This window comes from Neovison vison, chromosome 6 (assembly GCF_020171115.1).
Source record: "Neovison vison isolate M4711 chromosome 6, ASM_NN_V1, whole genome shotgun sequence".
Classification (NCBI taxonomy): domain Eukaryota; kingdom Metazoa; phylum Chordata; class Mammalia; order Carnivora; family Mustelidae; genus Neogale; species Neogale vison.
In genome coordinates this window covers 193,050,270-193,070,511 of record NC_058096.1, presented here as the reverse complement: position 1 = coordinate 193,070,511, position 20,242 = coordinate 193,050,270, and the positions used below count along the sequence as shown (strand labels likewise).

At 39.7% G+C, this 20,242-nt stretch overlaps 1 protein-coding gene and 1 pseudogene across 1 annotated transcript in view; one reads left to right on the top strand and one right to left on the bottom strand.

Annotated features, from left to right (window-relative positions):
• SYNPR (synaptoporin) overlaps positions 1–20,242 on the top strand; it is a 156,098-nt gene that overhangs the window by 64,408 nt on the left and 71,448 nt on the right. The gene's annotated exons all lie outside the window — the stretch shown is intronic.
• LOC122911027 lies at positions 9,653–9,748 on the bottom strand (annotated as a pseudogene).

Sequence of the window (20,242 nt, the reverse complement as noted above, 5' to 3'; positions counted from 1 at the left end):
CTTGAGCTCATGGTCATGAGTTCAAGCCCCAAATTGGGCATGGAGCCTACTTAAAAAAAAAAAAAAAATACGGCGTGAGCCATGAATATGAGTCACAAATGTCATTTTAAAATGGCTAGTAGCCAAATTAAAGGAAGTAGAAAGAAATGGGAGAAATTGATTTTAATAATACCCAAAACATTATCACTTCAGCATGCACTCAACATAGAAAATTGTTAATGAGATCTTTTACATTCTCTTTGGTCCTAAGTCTTCAAAATCCAGTATCAGTTCAGACTAGCCCCTTTGCGCATTCTCAATAGCCACATATAGCTGGTGGCTTCCACATTCCCTGTGCATCTTTTATTTCTGCTTCTTTCTATAAGGGTTTTCTTCTTTCCCAGTATAAAATCCTCCTTCCTTCCTTCCCTCACTTAGGAGCTTTCATATGTTCCAGGCATTGTTCTATGCACAAAACTGACAAAAACTCTCAGCTTTTGGGAGTTCCCATGCTGAAGAGGAAGTGACTGACCTAAACAGTAGCTTTAGTAAATAAGTCAATTATATAGTAATTAGTAGGTAAGTGCTGTGAGTTGTGGGGGGGGGACAGAGCTGGGTGTTGGAGATAGGAAAGTGAACTGAGGCAGGATCTGTATCTGAATCCAGCTCCCCTTTGGTTGCATTCTGATTCTTTCCATTCTTTAGTTTCAGCAGACTCTCGAATAGAGGGAACAATGAGCAAGTAAAAATGATGCCCTGCGTTTACTTGTTCGTCACTTAAAAATGAGTCCAGTCCAACTCAGCCACAGAGGAGACCTTGACTGTTGTTTTTCAACATCTGGTTTAAAGGAGGTGATAGCATTTTGAATGGCCAGCCCTGCAGCCAAACAAAGCAGAAATGTGAATGAGCTATGTTGTGAGGATAAGGATATTTCAGCAGAAAACAGAGGGTTTTGAAACTATGCCTCCCACTTGCAGTTTCTTGATATGAGTCTAGAAAGGTTTGATCAATAAAATTTGATTCTTTCCTTGAAATTTGAATAATTGCCTACAGCCTGGTAAATTTAACATTTTAAAAATTAATTACTTCTCTATAGAAGGGTTGAGTTTTGCTGACTTTCTTTGTAATTGAGTGTGAGGTTCCTTGTTTGTTTTTTAAACCTGTGGGCAACAACGGCTACTCACTGAAATGCCTCCCAGTCTTAGTTTCTTATGACCTGGGATATTAGAATAGAGTGGCAGTCAGAAATATGAAAAACCTGAGAATCTGGGTGATTAACAAGGTGCCTGAGTGGTTCTTAAACGTTCTTTGAGAATCATGGACCCATGCACCAGAAAGGCCCACATTTGAATCCTGATGCCTCTGTTCCCTGACTAGGGCCCTCAGATGGTCTCTTTTAGGGAAGTGACATGGAAATGCCCCGTGCGTGTTGATGGGTTTTCTAGCCATGAGGCCTCATCACAGAGAAAATAAGGGAATTCAGATCCAGCATATCGCATCCCACTGTGCCAAGTCCAGTAGGAGAATTCTTCAGAGTTCTTAATTGTGACATTTTAACAAACTGTTCTGTTCCCATATTTTAATGCAGTTGGAGTCCAGGCTGCTTTTGTCTCTTTGTTTTGTTAAGGGAAATGCAGGCATTTGTTTCTCCTCCTTTTCTTTTAACTTGGATTCCCATAATGCACATATTTATAGTCTGAAGACACAAGAAATGGAACTAGGACAAACTTGTGCTTTCACGGCCTGCCATGCAGACCCAGACAGGGACAGGTCAGGTCTGCGGATGTGAGCCAGCAAGTTCTTTGTCTCTCTGAGCATAGGCCTTTTATCATCTGCGGTCCCATCTAAATAGCTTTCTTAAAGGATAAAGTATATTATCAGGGCCTAAGAAGCAACTTGTAATTATGGGCTCTTCAATGGACTCATGTACTATTTAAAAGCACCAAACGAAAAAGAAATATGTGAGGTTTCTGCTCCTTCAGCTGGACCTTGAAGCCCTGGATGAACTTAACATTTAATGTAACAGTCTCTTATTTTTTCTTCACTTTTACAATTATACAAGTAATATGTGCCATTGTATAACAGTCATACAATATACTTGTTAAAAATGAAAGCTACCTCATATCGGTCACTCCAATTCTATTATCTGCAATTCTGGATTTTTCTAGACATATGTAAATGCATATGAAACACATATATACACAAGTAATTAGGAGTCTTTTTTTTTTTTTAAAGATTTTATTTATTTATTTGACAGACAGAAATCACAAGTAGGCAGAGAAGCAGGCAGACAGAGAGGAAGGGAAGCAGGCCCCCTGCTGAGCAGAGAGCCCGATGTGGGACTCGATCCCTGGACCCTGAGACCATGACCTGAGCCGAAAGCAGCGGCTTAACCCACTGAGCCATCCAGGCGCCCAGGAGTCTTTCAATTATAAATGAGAGAAACGCAATTCAAAAATGTTTTAAACAGGTGGGAGGAATCTCTTCACTTACACAGTCATACTGAAGTGAGATGTGTTGGCTTTAGGAATGGCCAGATCAGGGAACTCCAGCAGGGTGGTCTCAACTGCTGTCATTTCTCTATCTCTTGGCAATGCCTCATTTTTCCCTCCTCAGTGGTGTTTCTCCCTGTGTTAGAGAGGATAGCTATTGGCAGGCCTGGATTTACCACCAGATTTGTGACAGAACAATTCCCACCCCTACCTCCCGATGTCATTGTCATCGCCTGAACCTAAAATATGTTCCCTTACATAGCAAAGGAGAGTTAAGATTGCAGACGGAATTAAAATTGTTCATCAACTGACCTAAAACTATGGATGTTATCCTGGATTCTCCAGGTGGGCCCAAAGGAATCGCAAGGGTTCTTAAAGGTAAAGGATGTAGGTAGAAGAATCAGAGTCAGAGAAGAGGATGTGACAGTGGTAGCAAGGTTGGAAAGATGTTATATGAGAAAGATTTGAACTTCTGTTGCTGGTTTTGAAGATGGAGGAATGGGACCAGGAGCCAAGGAAGTGAGGGCCTGTAGATGGAGCTAGCTGGGTGAGGGAAAGGATATGGATTCTCCTGTAGAGGCTCCAGAAGGGAACACAACCTCACTGCTATCTTGAGACGTGAATCATATTTCTCACCTACAGAATGATGAGATAATAACTTTGTGTTCTATTAGGCCTCAAAGCTTGTAGTAGTTCATTATTCCAGAAGCCATAGAAAACTAATCAGAGCCAAACAGGCAAGAGACATTTTCTTCCTCAAAATTCGAATTTTTAAAAATCTTTGGAAGACTTCTAATTAGCCAGCTTGGATTTCACCCCAATCTCCATCCCATCACTGTGGTTAGCAGAATAGGATGCTGTGATTGTCCAGATCAGGATACTCTTTATGGCACAGAAAGGGGATTAAGAGACTGATTGGCAGTCCCCCTTCTTAGAATCACATAACTGACATCGGAACAGAGAAATTCCCCAAAAGGAGAATTATATGGGTTTGTTGTTTATAATTTGCTTTTTTTTAAATGGATGAATGACATGCATTTTGTTCTATAATCTGCTTAATTATCTTTGCAACATATTTAGGAGATATTTCCATCTCAATTCATGTAGGCCCTACTTTGTTCTTTTTAGTAACTGCATGTTATTCCATTGGGGAGATGAACCAAATTTATTTAACCAAGTCTCCTATTGATGGACACTTAGATGTTTCCAATCTTTGCTTACAAAGAAGACTTTGTAAGGACACTCTGTGAGGACACTGCGTCCTTTCATATTCTCTATGCATGTTATAGGACCTTTGTGGGTTTTTTTGCTTTTGCTCAACTTTGGTAATATGATGGAGAAGAGAACAAGGACAAATACAGGTCAAATAGTGCCCACCACAAATATGTCTAAGTCCTAACCCCCAGTACTTGTGAATGTGCCCTTATTTGGAAATATAATCTTTGCTGATGTAATTAAATGCCTTGAGATGAGATCATTCTGGATTTAGGGAGGGCCCTCAATCCAATGACGAGTATCCTTATAAAATATAGGAAAGAACACACAGAGACACAGAGAAAGACCATGTGAAGATACAGGCAAGGATTCGAATGATGCCTCTACAAATCAAGGAATGCTAAGACTTTCTGGCAGCCACCAGAAGCTAGGGGAGGGAGATGGATTAGATTCTCCCTTAGAACCTCTAGAAGGAACCAATCCTACTGATACTTTAGGTATGCTTAAAACTGCTGATTTCTGATTTTTGGCCTCCAGAATTGTGACAGAGTAAATTTCAGTTGCTCTAAGCCACCCAGTTTATGGCAAATTGTTGTGGCAGCCCTAGGAAACTAATGCATAGGTGTTGAAAGCAACTGATTCTCCTGTACACCTTCATTTGACCTGTGACCAACTCCCAGTCACCTGGGAAGACAGAGACAAGGCAAGTCTGATCATATAGGGCTGTAGAGCATACAGGAGTTGTCTTAATTTCTGTTTCTTGTGAATGTGCTTTGTGATTTTCATTTTCTAGTGCCATTTTGTCTAAACAAATGAAAAAATTTGTTTATACTTCAGAGTCTGCTCTCAATGGATGTATGGAAGGGAGGCAGATCCAGTGTAATACAAGAGGCAAAGCAAAGAATATTTCTCCCCAGTGATCCATAGCATCAAAGACCTTTAGTGGTTGTGCATAAGAGGAATGAGTACATAAAGCAAGGAGAGGAGAGGGGAGGAAGGAAAGAAGGAGGGCAGGGAGAGAGCGAGAAAAAAAGGACAGATCAAATAGACCATGATTATGACGAGTGAGGAATGTTTGAATGCCCCATAGGGCATCTTGCAAAAATGAATCCCTTTATATTTAATTCATAAACATGACTGAAAATGCTCCTAATGTGCTTGGTATCCACTACAGTGATGCAAGTTAGCCAGCCCACCTCTCCTGCTCCAGGTCAGATATCAGAAATGCGGTGAGCAATATTCCAAGCAGAGAGCTAGGAATCTGTTGCTTTTTGATCAGTAAAGCACCCCTTGCAAAAAAAAAAAAAAAAAAAATAGGCAATAAGGCTATATGCCTGCAGATATGATCAAAGCACATAGGTATGTTTACTGCCTTGCACTTTTTCTCATCTGCCTTCTGACCTATGTGAATTCAGGGCCCAGAAGCTTACACTTGGTAATTGGCAGCAGTATTTTAACTGCAGATCTGTATGTTTTGATGAGGGGAAAAAAAAAAAAAAGAGAGATGTTGAGACGCCTGTCTACAGGATGGGCAGGGTATCACGGCACACCTTTAAACCTACTGAAAGGGACAAAGTAAGTCAGAGGAAAGTCATGGAAAATGGAGCAACTCTAAAAAAAATTCTACATCTTCACCTACTGAAGTGTACCTACTTTGGCTTTCAATTCCCAGCGCATAAATGGCCTTGGCCCCACCACTCCCACTTCTGGATTTCCCTCCACTAATCAAGGCTTATTGGGAATACCACCCCCTCCCTTTCTAACCTGGAAAGAACTTCAAGGGAACAACTCATACATCTTCGTAGGTTGGAATAATTAATATATATTGTAGGAGCAAGCCATTTGGAACCAGTAATTAAGTGAAGAAGTAAACCAGTGTGTTCACAAGAACTGGATCAACCAGGTTCCAGATAAGCCTTTTTATGTTTCTTTCTTTTTTTCCCCCCTCAGCATTTTCCCTGAGTTCCTGATGAATAACCTGCTCTTAGGATGCCTGAGACTTGCTCTTTTGATAGCCTCTGATGTGCTTGTTTTCCTAGTGCATTTAAATTTGATCACAGGGCAGGGGCTGGCTGTCCTCTATGGCATCCCCCAAGAATGTGAGTCTGTGATGTATGTTTAATGTTCTCCCTCTGTTACAGAGATAAATGTCATTGGTAATTCTGATTGGCAGGCCTGATGTTTAAGGCTTGTGAAATTATGTGAGTCCCAGGGTCACAGGAATTGTTCTTCATTCAAATATTTACAAAGAATCATTAAGTGGATTAATGATGTTGGGTTCTAGAAGCAATATGGTTATGTAAAAACTTTGAACAGCTTTCCCTTCCTCCATTTCTACTAATTTTGTCATTCTCTGTTTTCTCCTTCTCTTCTTAATTTGTGATTTTTGCTTTTAGCCCTCAAAACCTTTACGAGCTTATTATTATATTTGCTTGCAACTGAATGTCTCATTTGGTCCCTCTCGTTACTACCCCTCTGTTGATTTCCTCTCCTTAGTATCCAGAGGCCCCCTCATGCTTCTCAGATTAAATCTTCCACTCTCATCATTGTCCTCCTTACTTTGTTTAATTAGATAATTTCAGAGACAGCTTTGAAGACCCCAGGTATTGCCCCAGTGCTAAATGGGACAGTTATAGTTATTATCTGGAAGACTGGTATCAGTATGGTCAGCTTCTCTCTTCTTTTCCTGTCCTGGTCATCTGGGTGTGAATAATGAAAACAGTCTTTTCTTAAATGGAAAAATTATAAGATAGTGGAATTCTTTTCCCCAAGTTGCCTGTTAGTGGAAATTGGAGACATATCTGTGTGCTTTGGGCCTGGGTAAAGGAACAGGGAAGGTTAAGCCATGATAATATGTATTGTGAATGATTAACATCTTTGATTTTTTCTTAAATGAATTCTGTTTTTATTAATAGCCAACAGAAACTTGTTGCAGAGAATTTGGACAATTCAGAAAAGCACACAGATGAAAAGACATATCATATTTGTTTGCACCTTACAAATTTTGTATGTGCATGTGTGTATGTGTATATTATATTGATATTAATTTATTTTTATCAACCTGAGTGTGTTTTCTAACTTACATCTTAAGCTAAATGCATTGTGGATATTTAAAATAATTTTTTTTACATCAACATGACCATAGAGTCCCCCTTTATACAAATTTAGCTAATCCCCTATAAACAAGTATTTGGGTTCCAATCGACAATTAATCCAACAATTAATTGTACTAGGATCAACAATGCTGCAATCAAACATCCTTTATGCATAGCCATGATAGGTCTTTTTTTTTTTTTTAAGAATTTATGTATTTATTTGAGAGAGAGAGAGAGCACAGGAGAGGGGAGGGTCAAAGAGAGAAGCAGACTCCCCACTGAGCAGGGAGCCCAATGCAGGACTAGATCCTGGGATTCCAGGATCATGACCTGAGCCAAAGGCAATTGCTCCAACCAACTGAGCCACCCAGGATCCCAGTTCTTTTTTAAATAATTATTTTTTCAACAAAAATTTCTGAAGTTAGATTTGCTGTTTAAAAACATGAAATTTTTGTGAGCATTAGGTATACAGAAAAGCACCTGCCCAAAATTGAACTAACTCATGCCGTTGTCTTTGTTTGGGTTAGAACACTCCAAGCTGAAGAAGCTCTTTCCCGGTCTTTGCTCAGCTTGGACAGCAAACACCGGATTAGTCTTTTTTTCTGGATACATATATTTGGGAAATGTCAAAGACCATGACCTTTCCTCCCTTCTTTTTTTTTTTTTTTTTAGAAGATTGTTTTTTTTTAAAGATTTTATTTATTTATTTGAGAGAGAGACAGTGAGAGAGAGCATGAGCAAGGAGAAGGTCAGAGGGAGAAGCAGACTCCCCATGGAGCTGGGAGCCCGATGCGGGACTCGATCCCGGGACTCTGGGATCATGACCTGAGCCGAAGGCAGTCGTCCAACCAACTGAGCCACCCAGGCGTCCCCCTTTCCTCCCTTCTTAAACTCCCTTCTAGCACTCCGTTTTGCAGTTTAATATGTCAGAGCAGAGTTCCAATAACTATGATTCGTCTGCATCTAACTTAGTTCTATTTATCTTCCCTCAATTTTTTCTTTCTTTTTTTAATATCAGTTTTGTATACATTTACCTTTCCAACTGTTGTTAGAAAACAACTTTTTTCTTGTTTTACAGGTGGTTCGTGTTTTCATTAAAATCCTTAATGTATTCAAATATTCCTCTCTTTTTACCTAACAATATAATATATATTCATGAAACCTTGGAATAGTATTGTCTGTGGGATGTCATTTAGCCTTCCTTGCAAAATCTGTTTATAAGAGCAAGACCTATTTGTTCAGGGAAGTTAACATTCTGACTCAAAGGGAAAATGGTCTCAGAATGATGTACCTACCTGTATCTAGACAGATTTCTAAAGTAGAATTCTGACATCTCTAGACCCAGATGTTTTATAGACCAAACAATGGACTGGGTGAGCTCATCTCCATAAACAAAGAACTCTAACAGACGTGAGGACAGTATGGCATAAGGTGTATAAGCACAAACAGACAGCTTTAGAACCAGTCTTACCTCAAAGTTCCAGTTTCTTTTTCTTTGTAATGGAGAGACACTAATATTTATTTGGAGAATTACTATGTTGGTTAAATGAGCTAATATACTTTCCAAGTGCTTTATAAGGTGCTTGGCACATAAAATTACATCTCAATGTATGATCATGGAGGAAAAGTTATTTTAAGAAACAGAGAAAATCCTACGTTAATCCTACATTAAGTGAATTTGTACTAGAAATGCATAAAAGGGATAGAAGAACTGATAATTCCTAATATAGAAACTGAGGATATAATAATCCCCTTTTTTACTGGAAAGAGTGCTATAAAGAATCTAGAAGCTTCCTAAACTTAATTTTAACTGATTAACAGCAGAACTTCTTTACTTCTTATAGAACCATGTCTCCCTCAATATGAGAATCTGATAGAGCTTTGAATTCTCAATAGAAATATTCACACTCACGTGCCTGGGTGGCTCAGTTGGTTAAGCGACTGCCTTCGGCTCAGGTCATGATCCCAGAGTCCCGGGATCGAGTCCCACAAAGGGCTCCCAGCTCCATGGGGAGTCTGCTTCTCCCTCTGACCCTCGCCTCTCATGCTCTCTCTCACTCTCTCTTCCAAATAAATAAATAAAATCTTTTTTTAAAAAAGAGAGAAAAGAAATATGCACATTCATGTCACATTTTGTAATCTAGGACACCAACTTGAACCAGGTGAACGCTGCCCCCAAACATAGAGGTTCTGGGCCGTACTTTGATTTATCTGAACGAAGTCAGAAAGGAGAGGTGGTCGGAGCTGCAGATGGGTATACCTGACTTCTGAGCTGGAGATTCTAATCACTCCCATATGCTGGATACATTTTATGCCCTTGCCCTTGAGCACTCATAACAGAGAAAGGAAGACAAATCAGGAAATAAATAAGTACTGCCTGGTGTGGCAAATAGGACAATAAATGCATGTACTGAACGGAGTGTTTTCATGGGAGTGGGGTACAAACATCACAAAAACAACTCCTACTTCCTCTGATTTCACATATACAGCAGTGGTCTCAGGGTCTTTCAGAATCTTGGGAGATTCAACGGGACCACGTAGCATACATTGTTTCAAACTTCCAAATTAGAGGAAACTCACAGAATCATGTCCTGTCTCTCTAAGTCCATCCCCCTTCTCTACAGGAGATACATGGAGCAGGGGAGCAGGGCTGAATGGAAGCTTAGCAGGAAGCATGCCTTCACCCTTTGCTTGGCAGGTGTGAGCTCATCAGTAATATACTAAAAATTCTATGATTCCCCCACCAAACCTGGAAATCTCTGAATTCTTGATTCCAAATATCCAGAGGAGGGAATGGACACACTTCACCTTGCACTAGACAGCCTTGTTTATGGAGGGCTCTAATAGTGTTCCAGCCCTGCTTATCCACCAAAGGATTCTAACTTGTATGTCATTCTCACACAGGGGCCAGGCTAATCTTCTCTGTATGCTTCTTATTTTAGTATATGTGCTGCTGAAGCAAGCACAAAGGGTTCTAACTTGGACAAGCAAGAAAGAAAGGGTGCAAAGGAAATGATCTGACCATTCAGCTACACTCAAGTTATACGGGAGCAAAATTAGGGTGATTTCTCCTGCTTCCAAGGGCATTGCTAACTCCATTAACATAAGACCATTGCTGCTTAGTATTTTCCCTTACACACTTAAATTCCAATCATTGCCTTAGCACCCGTCAGCCTTGGGCAAATTACAGAATAAGCTAACATGTACTGAACGCTGACTGTGTATGTGGTAGTGTCCTTAGTGTTTTACATCTGTGGACTTGGCCTACTCTCTCAACATTGTAAAGAAGAAACAATAATAACATCATTAGATGTTACTCAGTCCCACACAGCAAGTGCGTGGAGCTGGAAGTAGAGTCCAGGCTATTAGTCCCAAAGCTCATTGCCACATGCACAAACCATGGTGTCTCCAGAACAACAGGTCAGTTTCAACGTTTATAAAAATGGAATGGTGCTGACCATTCTTCAGGGCAGTAGTAGGATTGAATAAGATTGACTTTGGCAATCAAATAGTATCCGATAATAAGGTCCCTGCCCATGAAGGGCATCTTTTTGGAAGAATCCACAGGTGTAGAAGTCAGGCTGGCTACAGAGTGCCTTGTCACACACCACTGACCATGGCAAGTGAATCCACAATATTTTTATTTATTCTCTTGTTTTCATTCTGCCTTCTGTTCTCTTCTACACTACTTGCAAGTGTCTGTTTAAGTAGGTTAAAAGGATGGCCCTTCATTTTCTGGCAGTCTTCATTTCTGACTATTTGGATCATTTTTAGTCAACAAATGAGTTGGCTTTCCTAAAACTGCCTGGGTTGACGTTTTTCATTTGAATTGTCATATGTTCTTCCAAAGGTGAGTGATCAGAAGCTATTGTCTGCAAGTCAACAACACACTCAGAGGCAGAGAGCCAACACAGTTTTGTTTGCTGCTTTAATTACCATGTGTGCACTTGGGTTTTTTGGATTGCTCTTATTCTTGTTGAAAGGAATTGAGTGCACATAAGTAACTCTTCCATAAACATTGTTTGAGCCCTGCACAATGCAAGGGTATCCCAGAGCAATGAGCAAGGGACTACCAGATAAATCAAAACTGAGGTTAGATCCTAGCAAGGGGCAGGTAGTAGCAGAAAGATAGCAGGCTGAGAAAGATACACAAGACAAAGAGCTACAACCCATTAGAAAGGTGAAGGTAATGGGCTGTGGTGGCTTAGAGAGGAGAGAGATTGCTTCCATCATGAATGATCATGGAGGGCTTTCGAAATGTGGTGGCAATTGAACAGGACATAGAGAATGTGGACTATGATATGGCAAACCATAAAGGTTGAAGGACATCCCAGCTCTGCAGAATCTATCTAGAGAGTAGCATATGATTATAGAGATTTTAAGAATAAGGTTAATTTTTATAAAGAAAAAGTGATCTCAGTTGCTGAGGAAACAAATAGGGAATTACTGAAATTAACAGCTCTGAATTCATTTCTTACCATTCTTCTCTGGCTCACAATTCCTCCAGTATACTACTGCCTCAGGGCCTTTGTACTTGCCATTCCTTCTGATCTGAACACTTTTCCTAGATTTTTGCTTGGCTAGTTCTGTTTTGTCTTTCACATTTCAATTAAAATAACCCCTCTTAGAGAAAGCCTGACCTCTGTGATGAGGTTGCCCTCCCTCACCACCTCCTTCATGCAACCCCCCATCTACCCACACACATTCACCTCTTCAGCAGTCACTTATTATGCCACCATCCTCGTCTGTTTCATAGCACTTTCCATACCGTCTTGTTTAATACACTATGCCTCGCACAGAGAATCTCAACTCCACTATATTCCTATATATTCCTAAACCATGTATCTACATCACCTCTAAATACTAGTTGTCATGCAATCCCAGACAGCTGAAACTCTTGATTTTTCTTTCTAAAAAAATGGATGTGAAAATGCTTACTTTCCTAGAAAGCAGTTCTCAGGTTCTCAGCCTGGCAACATTAGAATCACTTTGGAGCTTTTGAAACCCCAGATAATTGAGCCTTAGCCGAGAATAATTAAGCCACAATCTCTGCAGGTGTGGCCAAGTCAATATATTGCCATGTCAATATGTTGCTCCCTAACTGGTTCTTGTGGACAGTCCCAATTGAGAACCAATGCTTTGGAAAGAGAATGCAAGAGCAGGCACCTTCACTGCTGATAGTTCCCTTCCCTGCCTGCTCTGGCTGGAGGTGGGTAGCAGGATCAGGTGCACCAGATTAGCCAGGTCCCACACAAAGCTATACAATCTGGACAGCAGAAGCATGATACACTTTCTTCATTCCACAAAGGGTTAAGGCATGTCTGCCATGTGCCAGGCACCATCCCAAAAGTGTTCAGAGTTGAGCAAACTAGACAGAATGGTTGGCATTCTACCCTTTAGGTCCCATGAGATGCTAACCTTCTCTTTGAGACAACATGGCTTGACTGCAGACAACTTTGGTCATGAAGCAAGTAGGATGTTCTAACTAGAAGTCCTAAGGAGTCTTTCCTCAGATCTTCACTTAACCAATAATGTTTCTTCCTAGAGTTCAATAGCATGTTCCAGAAGTGCCATTCCTTTCAGAATTTGATTCAGACTCATTGCCAGCATTTGTTTCTCCAGAGGCAATCAGGAAATCCTTCTCAAAGAAGGACAAGTTTGACAGGACCTTGGAAAAAATGGGTGATTTCAGCCAGCAGAAATGGGGGCCAGCTATTCCAGAGAGAGGGGACAACTGGAGTAAATCCAGGCAGAATAGTAGCAGCAAATAAATTGGGGAAATGAGATCCCAGAACATTATGAAAAAAATCTATGGGCTTTACTGGAAAATTCATGTAGCCCTTTCTATTTGCCTGCTTTCATTTATTGTGTCCATGCCCTCACAAGAGAAGAGCTTCTGGAAGGTATTTCTGCTTTCAAACAGCCAATCTCAAATCCTTTTTCTTTCTATAACAAAAATATCTGGAAAACCCCACCCTATCATTTCCACTGTAAGCAGGCAGACAGCAACCAATTGCTACCCTAGATTTGCATGAAAAGGATGAGTGACCTTGATTTAAAACTTGAGAGGGACAGTTGGGTGGCTCATCAGTTGAGCAACTGCCTTCAACTCAGGTCATGATCCTAGAGTCCAGAGATCAAGCCCCCAGATCAGGCTCTCTGCTCAGTGGGGAGTCTGCTTCTCCCTCTGCCCCTCACCCTGCTTGTGTTCTCTCTTTCTCTCTCTCAAATAAATAAATAAATAAATACACCAAAACAAAACAAAACTCCAGAGAATGGTGACATTGCTTGCCAGAGTCCCGAGCAGCACTGTGGATAGAGACCTGCTCTCCATCAGCTCCAAAAATCCAAATAAATCTACCCTCAGAGCTATCAAGAGCCCAGCAAAAGCAAAAAGGCTCTTGACGCAGCCCTTCACCTCAAGAGCAAAAGTATCCTTGAAAAGAGATTTCCCCTGATGGCCAAGTGCACAAGCCTTCCTGCTGCTTCTTCCCAGCAACCTCCTGATGGGTAATTAATGTTCTTTGCATGGTGGTATCCTGCTACTTTGTAGTATTGTGCCCCCCATGTGTGAAGCTCATGACCTCAGTGTCCATTTTTAAAAGTTAATATGATTTAATGTGGCACTCTAGCCTCCCAATGTGCTTCCAACTTAACATCCTACTTAATTTTATCGAGGGTCTTTGTCTTGAGTTACAGCCTGGAAGAAAAGATTCTAGGGAGGACTTTATGATATTAAATAATGCATAGACAAATGAACCATCCTTCCTAGTGGTTCAGAAGCTCTTGCTGGTCCCTAGCTCCCTTCCCACATGCTAATATCTGATTTTGATTTTGAGAAAACATCCACTTGGAAGCTAACAGCAGGAGAGAAATATCCTCTCTCCCTAACCTCCTTCCTCTCTCTCTCACGGAGTCTCCCTCTTGATCTCCCTTTGTCATTAACATCTCATTTTAAACCAAAGTGTGTTTCACAGAATGTTAATGGCTGTTACACAATCACAATATGGAGCCACATAAACTTTTGGGAAAACTGAGTTAAATAGTTAAGTAGGTATATTTACTGAGGTCAAGTAATAAAGCCTTTAATGGTGACTCTGCACAATTAATATTCAAGAAGGCTGTGTAATTTGTAGCATTTCCCAAATTTAGTGTTTCCATGGAACCCTGTTTGAGGTAGGGTCTGGAGAGACATGAGTTCATCAACTAGTGTTGAAATAGCAAAAAGAGGTCTGTCTCTGTGACAGATGCTCAGATGTTCCCCAGAAATTGCAACTCTCAGGGAAGTTATGATTGTTGACTGAAAAACCACTATGTAGGTCAAGTCACAGGAGTTGTGTTCCAGTGGAGAAGAGGTAGGAGGTCTCCCCACAATTTCCAGTCCACCTTCTCTCTAATTTTTTCATTTATATAAAGGAAAGTAGTAATGCCTACCTCTCAGAATTGTTAATAGAATTGTTCAGATGAATAATTTGGAATAATGTAAGTAAAAATGCTCAGTAACACCGCAAAGGGGAAGCATGTATTCAATTAAGGTAGCTGGTATCCCCAGGTCCTCTAGGGGAGTCCTTCTCAAATTTTGCCATGCAAATAATCTCGCTGGAATTTGTTACAATGAAGATTCCAATTCAGAGGTCTGGGATAGGGACAGAGATCCTGTGATCTGATGCTCCTAGTTTGAGGACGATAATTTGAGAAGCAAGACTTTCAGAGGTATAAAAGGAGTCAAACAGAGTCTCCACTTTTAAAGTTATAATATAGAGAGAAATTAGACATTCAGTGACCTAGTTCAGCAGCAAACAGAGGCTGGTACAAAGAAACAAATTGGGAGGACAGGGTTTTTCTCACACACTAATTCACACTTGCCTTAGAGGAGAGTCAAAGCTGACTTTGGATGATGAGCAGGCCAGGAACCCTGGGTCCTAGCTGTGCCAGAAAGGAAACACATGCGTGGAGGTAGGAAAGCATATGGTTAACTTAGGACAAATGCATAGTTCTAGGGAACCTTACATCTAATGGTGAAGAGGAGGAGACAGGTGTATAGGGGTCCAGGAAACTGCACATCTGTGTCACAGGGGTCAACAGAGCACAGGATATGAGAGTTAGAAACAAATGTATTAGTTTCCCAGAGCTGCTCTAACAAAATCCCACAAACTGAGTGGATTCAAACAACAGACGTTTATCTTACAGTACTAGAGTCTTAGATGTCTGAAATCCAAGTGTCAGCAGGAAATGCTCCCTCTGAAAACTGCAGGGGAATCATTCCTTGCCTCTTCCTAGTTTCTGGTGGTTGCTGGAAGTCTTTGGCATTCCTTGGCTTGCAGCTGCTTCTCTCCAGCCTGTGCTGCCCTCATCCTGCAGTATTCTCTTTGTGTCTCTGTTTTCATGTGGCCATCTTCTTACGTGGACAACACCCATGTTGGATTAGGGACCCACCCTATTCCAGGATGACCTCATCTTAACTAGTTTCCAAATAAGATCACACTCTGAAGTACTGGTGTTTAGGACTTCAACATATATATTTTTGGAGGACACAATCCAACCCATAATAGCATCCCTATGCACTCATTGGGCCCAAGTCTCCCCTGCCCTATCAGACAAACTTCAAAGGTCGCCTTTGCCCCAATCAGCACTGGGAACAAATGAAGGGTCAGAGGTCTGAAGACCCTCTGCCTTTTCCATGTTCACCCTTTTCACATGTGATAAGCATCTTGAGGACGTTCTGAGGGATCACTGAACTAAGCAGAAGATTCGGGACCCTAATGTTGGGAAAATAGGGCAGCATTAGAATGAAGGCTTCCTAATGAAGCCTTCTCTCATTTTTCTGCCTATACCTATGAGAATGTTATGTCATTTCCAAGAAGTTTCTGGGAATATGAACCCCTCTAGGTTCCTCGCTAGTGTGTGCACACACAACACGGTTCAATAAAACAAGGTTTTCCAATGTCTTTCTCCCCAGGTTGATAAGAAGCGGTGACCTCCTATTCTTTCTCTTTCCTTTTGCCCAATGAAAGACTAATGTAAACACTGTCCAGAATGTGAATTTTGTAGGTGGGTGGAGGGATCATTGGGCTACTTATTTGATCAAATTAAACCACTCTTTTGAAAAAACAGAACTTTTAAAAAAATAAGTGGCTTTTCCTCTTTCAATTATATTCTCTCTAGCTGGGTAGATGAATTCATTGTCACCTAGGTACACAACATTTTGTGCTCCAAATAACACTGCTCCCTCACATCTTAGAGGTTACCAGCATGAAAGGAACATTTCACGCAAAACCTCTACAAGTATGGCCACGAGCAGTAATAAGTTTTTCAAGCCCGTTCTGTCAGACTGATTGTCCATCCTAGATTAATTCAGAGCACCCTTTCTCTGGTAAAACGAAGAAGAAATCTGGCTTCACTGTGTGGGCAGAAAAAAAGAAGAAGATGTGGACATAAAAGAATATGAAATGAGTATCTTTTTCAAGGCAGCTGAAAACAACTTGCAGGTTCTATCCTTGCTACTATCTCCATTTAAAGAAAATAAGCCCAAGCATCTCCTTGGAGCTGTTACTTAATTTTAAACCATATTTAAAGTCTGCTAAGAAACACAGTGGCCCTAATCTAGGCCATGGTCAGTTGTCATTTAATCCCACTGACTAAAAAGATGCAAAGACCAGGCCCCAGGCATATTAAGGCACAGACCAGCAAAGTCTGACATCCTTATTTGCTCAGTCCTGTCCTAATCAATTTAGTACATTGCCCAAGAAGACATAAACCTCAGAAACTGTACTGTGCCATGCTAAGAGAAAACATACTAACTTCTACAGGTCAGGCTTAATTTTGCAAACTCCATTTCATGGAGATAATTGGCCATGGGGCACTTACAGTAGGATTAGTTAGCTTGAAATTTCATCTCCTCCCCTGAAATCCCCAATCCTTCCAGCCTGAATTAATCTTCCCCACTTTGTGCTCCTAGAGCACTTGATCTGTACCTCAATTATAGCTCTTATCACAGTCTCTATGGCATTAATGTTATTTCTGTGGGCTTTATCTCCCCTAGTAGACTCCAGGCTGTCTAAGGAACAAGACTCTGTCCTAGTCATTTTGTATTTCTAGCATCTAGGACAGGGTTTGGCAGGTCTTCGATAGATATTGAAGTGGAAGAAGGATTTTGTGATTTTCTCTATCATTATCAAATGTCTCTTTCTCCTATTCTACAAGGTCTTACTAAATCCTTTGAAAGAAAGTTCTGGAACACTTAAGAGATTTGGGGACTTAAAAGGAATAGAATTTCAAGAAAATCTAAGGGTGAGCCTTTGGGGGAGATTAAATAAGTCAACAAATACATATGGAAAGCTCACTTGTGGAGCCCTGCTTCTTTTGGAGGGTCTGGGAATGGGCAAGGCTGGAGGCAGACTTCGTGTTACCAAGAATTCTTGAAATTGCAAGTAACAGAAACTGCCTTTGAGTAACAAAAGTGAAATCATTTATTGGAAGGACATAGAAAAGTTCACAAAAAGAAAGGGAACACTCAGGAACTGGGCTTAGAAAATACCGGAAACCGGGCAGTTCAAGGCACATATACAATAAAAATGAAGGAATGGCTTTAATTCATACATAGTTCAGTCAATGTGTTGCTATAGGCGTGATTCAATTCAGCCCTTCTTCCCATCCTTACATCATGTCATTCAAGGTCCAAAATCCAGAAAAACAATCTAGTTGGATTAAGATGAGTCATATACTTAACTCTTGGCTTGAGAATGTCCCTTCTGTAGAAGAAGGACAATCCCCCAAAAGATGTGATTCCCTGAAAGAAAATCAAGGTCCTGTTAGGAAAAGAAGGAAAAATGAGTGCTTGACAACCAAAATGAGGCTCATGTCCACTACGGTCTTCTCTTGGAAAATATCCACATTAGAAAACTACTTTAAGGAACAACACTATATTATAACTAGTGTGGAAGATGAGACAATAGAAAACTTTTATTTGTCAGTAAATTAGAGCTGAAATTCAAATACAACACATTTGGACATGTGCTGTCAAATATTTTACCCACATGCATATCGCCGATGTATCTTAGGAGTTTGTTTTACCTTGCTAAATTGCTTAGAGAGCCATCTTTTTAATAGAAAGAGGAAACGAACAACCTTGGAAGAAGTCACCAAATAATGACTAAATCAGAAATTTAGGTAACTGATTTTCTGTCAACCCTTTTTTCTACTTTTTGATATGAGTATAGAACCAAGTTACAGCTAGGAGGAGGAAAAATTAACAACCTTCTGGTGAACTAGAACTCTAGGAATTACTTATTGTCCTTTTCCAGTTTTCACTTTAACACCTGAAAATTGCATTTTGTCAACAGATACTTTTGAACATTTCCTACTAATGTTAATGGCTAAAGCTTTTTTTTTTTTTTTTTTTTTTTAAAGTAGGTTCTGAGAGAATATGAAGAATCTCAGGGCTTTCCTTATTCTTCCAGTGCAGGTTGTTACACCTAATAATGGTTTAGTAAGTTCTTCTGTGTATCAGATGCTCTACTAAAATCTTTACATGTGTTTCTCATTTGATATTTATAGGAACTCAGTGAGAGTGTACTCTTGGTAATAGGAAATTAAGAGTCAAAGAAATTATGTAACTTGCCCGAAGGTACAGAAACAGTAAATGGCAGACCTAAGGTAAAATACATAAAATGTTGATGTAGAAAATGAGAACACTACATATACACTCACATACACAGTTACAGACATGGTTATTAACCTTAGAAATTCATTTCTGAAGCATTTGGATTACCTATCCTTACAAAACGTAGGCCCTTAATAAATGTACATTAAAGGCAAGAATGGATAATGTTATTCTAAAAATATAACTTCCAGGAAATTTTTATGGGTAGGGAAAAAGATCCATCAGCAAAAAAGAGCTTTTTAAATAGGACATGATGATCTGTTATTCCTTCTACTGGCTCTGAAAATGATTTTCAGTTATTAAATACAGAGGGGAAAATAATTGATTAAATTTTTTGACCCTTGGGTCTTTTTCCCCCTCTTAAATAGCTTATTAAATGCAGTAGTGGAATGCATTTCTCTATTTGAAAAAATCAGAAGAAAATGTGGTGGGTATTAGCCTACAGGTAAACATATAGACCAATGGAATAGAATTGAGAGTACAGAAATCAGCCTTGACATATACATTCAATTGGTTTTCAACAAGGGAGCCAGCCATAGTAATGGAGAAAAATAATCTTTTTGACAAATGGTACAGGGACAACTGAATATCTGCATGCAGAAGAATGAAGCTGGACCCCTACCTCACACTGTGTAAAAAAATTAACTCAAAACAGATCATAGGCCATGTAAAATCTAAAACTATAAAACTCTTAGAAGAAACCATAGGAATAAATCTTTATGTACTTTTTAGTCAGGCAGTGGTTGCTTAGATATGACATTGACAACATAAGCAATTAAAAATAGATAAATTGGATTTCATCAAAATTTAAAAAAAAACTCTGTTTTGAAGGACACTATTAAAAAAGTAGTTAAAATAAAATTTGAATAACTTAGATATGTATAGTATCTGACAAAAGGTAGTAACTAATATCTCTTATTATATTTAATGAATTATTAAATGATCAGACTGAACAACATAGTCTTGATTCAATAGCATCATGATCTGATAAAGAATTGAATGATTTTTCTACTGTGATTCATAACTTGTTCAGGAAAAGTTCAACATTAGAGTCCCATAATTATTTTTTGAGTACTAGCATCCTCTTTGGCATAAATGTATGGCTCTTAAGTATGATTATTTTGTAAAATAAAAACATTTATTTAAAGCTTAAAAATAAATAAATAAAAGTGAAAAGCCAACCCACAGAATGGGAGAAAAATCTTCTAAATCACCTATTCAGAGTGCCTGGGTGGCTCAGTGGGTTAAGCCGCTGCCTTCAGCTCACGTCATGATCTCAGGGTCCTGGGATCGAGTCCTTCATCGGGCTCTCTGCTCAGCAGGGGGCCTGCTTCCCTCTCTGTCTCTCTCTCTCTCTGCCTGCCTCTCCGTCTACTTGTGAGCTCTCTCTGTCAAATAAATAAATAAAATCTTTTTTAAAAAATCACCTATTCATAAAAGGACTGCATCCAGCATATATAAAGAACACACAAACTCTGTGTGTGTGTGTGTGTGTGTGTATACACACACACAAAACTCTTTCTGTATAAAGAACTCTAACAACAACATGAAGACATCTGTTTTAAAATGAGCAAAGGACTTAAATAAACATTTATCCAAAGACATACAGATAGCCAAAAAACACCTGGAAATATGCTTAAGATCACTAGTCATTAGGGAAATGCAAATCAAAACCACAATGAGCTATCACTTCAACTCCATTAGGATAGCTAAAATAAAAAAGACAAACAATAACAAATATTGACAATGATATGGGAAACTCGGCTCTCTCCTATATTTGCTGGTGGAACTGTTAATC